Below are 4730 nucleotides of genomic sequence, written 5' to 3'. Positions count from 1 at the left end.
TACATTCATTCAACAATATTATTGAACCCCTATGTACCAAGCATTGTGATAGATGCTCAAGATGCAAGACAAATTTCCTCATGGACCTTACAATCTACTTTGAGTGGAGGAAAAGTAAACAAATAGTAAACAAACAAGATAATTAAAGATTGTGATATATGTTTTGAAGGATTATAAACTAATTTATGTGATAATGAGTAGTCCTAGGATTATGGGAGTTGTCTATATCAATCATAATCCAGTCAAGAAAATAGAAACTACCCTAGATCTTACCTGGAAGGAAGGAAGGAAATACATCTTGCCTGCAGAGCTAGAAAGTCAAACAGAGCATGGTGAGGAAAGTCAGCATTTAGCAACCACAGAAAACTATTACCACTCCTAGGGATAGATGGATAATGAGAAAGATAATGTTACCAGAATCCAGAAACCGGTGTTAAACGGAAGCTAAAAGCATGGGTGGGTGGCCTGATGGTTCAGAAGCTATGAATGGAGGAATAGTTAAACAGATGCTGGAATCATGTAGGAGATACAACCATTTCCGGAGTACACCTCTCTGAAGCATAGAGGTGGGGAGTAAAGAAAATACCTTCCTTCCACCTGCTCACAAATCTCTCTCAAGTGTCTCCCATTGGACAAAAGAAGTGAGACAATAAGGGACCCTAAGAAATTTAGTGTGTAGATGAAGAGTGGAGAAGGAACCTGAGACCAGACAACCCTGTGTTAATGTATGTGCCTAGAAACTCTTTCAAAAGAATAAATGTTGGGATCCCAGGGTGGCGCAGCAGTTTGGCGCCTGCCTTTGGCCCAGGGAGCGATCCTGGAGACCCGGGATCGAATCCCACGTCGGGCTCCCGGTGCATGGAGCCTGCTTCTCCCTCTGCCTGTGTCTCTGCCTCTCTCTCTCTCTCTCTCTCTGACTATCATAAATAAATAAAAGTTTTTAAAAAAAGAATAAATGTTGATCCCAGAGGCATAGAGGCTATTGAATCCAGTATTCCTTGTGTACCTACGAGCAGTTAGAGATGATATAGTGTAGTAGATAAGAGTATGAACTCTGGGGCCAGAACTGCTTGGATTCAATTATTGGCTTTGCTACTTACTTGGGAAGGTTATTTAATGTCCTGTATCTTGGTAGTTTCCTTATCTGTAAAATAGGGATAATAATAGTGCCTGCTTCATAAGATTTGATCAATTCATCCATGGGAAAAAAGCATTTACCACAGGGTCTGGCAACCAGTAAACATTCAGGACAGAATAGTAGAAATTTGGAAAAGGGGTTTCCACAATCTCCTTGCCCCATACTTCTCCTCTGAAGCCCTGTGATCTCCTAGAAGCCTATTTGGTACTTAGCCTGGCACCAGCTCTCCAGTGGACAAATGCCAAATGTTGTCCTCTTTTCAGCCATGAGTAGCTTAAGGAGAAAGACAGTCTTAGGTAAGTCCCCTGCCTACCACATTCTCTTTGAGTCCATAGTGATTCAAGGAGCTCAGAGTCAGGCTTCTGAGGGCCAGAGGCACCAGCCCAAACTGGTCCCTACCTGTGTGCAGAGATGAGTGAAGAACTGAAATCAATACTGATGAGTAACCCGGGACAGTACCCAATTTCTTTACATCTTAGGTTCCCCAACCATATAATGAACACACTAATTATTATTTACCTTAATAGTGTTAAGCAATCACTTATCCATAGATCCGAGCTGGCAAATATCTTTAAGATTATCTCCTCCAACATTCTTATTTTACAAATGAGAAAATATAGCTCCTAGGAATGAAAGGGACTTCCAAAGTTATAAAGTAAGTTAGTGGCTGGGCTGGATTGAAAACTCAGACTCTTAATTCTCAAGAGTGGAATGGAATAGTGAAAAAAGGATAAAAATTACAAGTACACAACTATTATAATGCCAGTATTGAGAGCCTATGGCTAACATCTACACTATAACCCATGTTGTCTTGAAAAAAGTATTATTTAGTACATAGATCACTACCTATTCTTATTCATTAATTTATAAATTTAATAATAAATAACTAAATAAGGAAAATAAATAAATATGCCAATACAGATGATGATAAGTAATAAGTACTGTGGAAGAAAGTGAAAAGATAGCCGGGGGGGGGGGGGGGGGTAGAATTTAGATAAAGAAGAATTCTCCAAGGAGATGACAGTTAGTTGAGGCCTGCAGGCTTAAAGTGAGCCAGCCAAATAAAGAGGTAGGGAGAAAGTATTCTAGACACAGAAACAGAAAGTCCAAAAGTCCAAAGATTGAATGGGTTTAGTGTTCCAGGAATTAGAAGCACAATGAAGCTAAAACCTAGAGAGAAAGGGGAAAAAGTTATAGGAGACAAATTTGGCAGAAACAGGTCACATAAAGCTTTGAAAGTCACAGTAGAAAATTTTTATTTTAATCTGAGGACAACAGAAACAGAGGGGAAAGAACTGAGTGATTTTGAGCAAGAGAATAAATAGATTTGATTTAAATTTGTTGAACATAAATTGCTGTGTGGTAAACAGATTAAAGGTGAGCCAAAGGGTTGAAACTGTTGCAGTTGTAGTCATTCAGGAGAGAGATGATGCAAATGGACTGGAAGGTCAATGAGGATGACAGACAGAGGTAAACATCCTTAGGCTATATTTTAGATGTAGAAACATCAGAACTTGGTGATGGGTTGACCGTGGAGTGTGAGGGAATGGAAAGAGGAATTATAAATGACTCCAGGTTTTTCACTTAAACAACCGAGTAGATGGTGGCACCATTTGCTGATGTGGAAAGAGTGGAATATGTGCAGGTTTGAGGAGGGGAAGAAACCAAGAATTCCATTTGGGATGTATAAAGAAGTGTGAACTGTCCATTAGTCATATTAGAGGAGATTTAAGAAAGACAATTGAATATACAAACCTGGAGCTCAGAAGAGAAGATCTGCCTGGAGACATACATTTTGGAGTCATCATCATAGAAATGGTATTTAAGGTCATACAACAGGATGTGATCATCTAGGGAGAGAGTATAAACAGAAAAGGGCCCTGAAGCAAGTCTTGAGGCTCTCCAACAATTAGACTAAAGTTGAATAGAAAAAGAAGGGTAAAAATGGAGATCAAGAGGTGGTGGTGAGGTAGAAAACCAGGAGAAATCACATTCAGGTGAAAAAAGTTTTGAGGAATGGAACTGAGAAGTTGAATGGATAATGACAGATACGTCCATTGTATAGGAGACATGGTTGCCATTGATAGCTTTAACAAGAGTAACTTCATCAGAACAAGGGTAACAGAAGTCATTCTGTAGTACTTGAAGAGTGAATGGGGGCGGGGAAGTGAATGAAGGTAAAGTGGAGACAAGTATAGAAAACTCTTTGAGAAGTTTTGCTCTGAAGGGAATAAGAGGAATAGGGTAATATCTGAATGGGTATATGAGATCAAGGAAGCAATTTTTTTCTTTTAACAGGAAGTTAGGAGCATGCCTATATGATTATGGGAATGAGAAGGAGCTGACAATATAAGACCTCACTATTTGAAGGATGTTCTACAGATCTACAGCATCATCATCACCTGGGCACTTGTTATAAACGCAGAACCTCAGGCCCCATCTCAGACCTATTGAATCTGCATTTTAACTAGATCCTCCAGTGATCTGCAAGTACATCAAAGTCTGAGAAGCATTGGGTGTAGCAAAGAGAATGCTTGCAGGAGCAAAGTCCTTGAGAAGGTGGGAAGGGATGGGGTCCAGAGCATAAGAGAAAATATTTGCCCTTGACAGAAACAGGGCTACCTCCTACACTCTAGCAGGAAGGAAGAACAGAGAAAGTGAGTGAGAGTACAAATGCCAGTGGGCCTATGGATTTAGTGAATGAAAGAGGAGGGAACTTGCCTAAAGTGTTATCAGTTTCTTCAATAAAGAGACAAAGTTGAGAGAGGAATATGGAAGGAGTCATTGCAAGTTATAAGAGAGAGGAACAGGTATGAAATAGTCCTCTCAGACCAGTGTTTCTCAACCTTGGCTGCACACTTGAATCACCAGGAGAGCTTTGAAAAATCATTGCTGTCTAAATCCCACCTTCAAGGGACACTTGGTTCAATGGCTGAGCATCTGCCTTTGGCTTAGGTTGTGATCCCGGGGTCCTGAGATCGAGTCCCACATCAGGCTGCCCACAGGGAGCCTGCTTTCCCTCTGCCGTGTCTCTGCCTCTCTCTGCATGTCTCCCATGAATAAATAAATAAATAATTTAAAATAAATAAATAGGGCAGCCCTGGTGGCTCAGCGGTTTAGCGCCACCTTCAGCCCAGGGTGTGATCCTGGAGACTCGGGATCGAGTCCCACATCAGGCTCCCTGCATGGGGCCTGCTTCTCCCTCTGCCTGTGTCTCTGTCTCTATCTCTTTCTCTGTGTCTCTCGTGAATAAATAAATAAAATCTTTTTAAAAATAAATAAACAAATAAGTAAATAAATCCCACCTTCAAGAATTATGATTTAATAAGAGTGAGGTATTGCCTGTGCATCAAGATTTTATAAGATCCTTAGATAATCCTAAATATGCAACTAGGGTTGAGAGCCACTGTCTTAGAGAGAATGGAAAAGCAAACATGTTAGTGACATACAGTAGGGTTTGGAGGAAGTGTTGAGTGCCCAAGGCTTGTGGCAAAGCAAAATCAATCAGCCCAAGATGTGAGACTTTTATCATGCCCATTCTGCTGCTCAAGCACAGGCATAAAGAAGGTAGGTAGTTGGGTGGAATCTAGGG

Source organism: Canis aureus, chromosome X, assembly GCF_053574225.1.
Source record: "Canis aureus isolate CA01 chromosome X, VMU_Caureus_v.1.0, whole genome shotgun sequence".
In the NCBI taxonomy this organism is placed as follows: Eukaryota; Metazoa; Chordata; class Mammalia; order Carnivora; family Canidae; genus Canis; species Canis aureus.
This window is presented reverse-complemented; position numbering follows the sequence as displayed.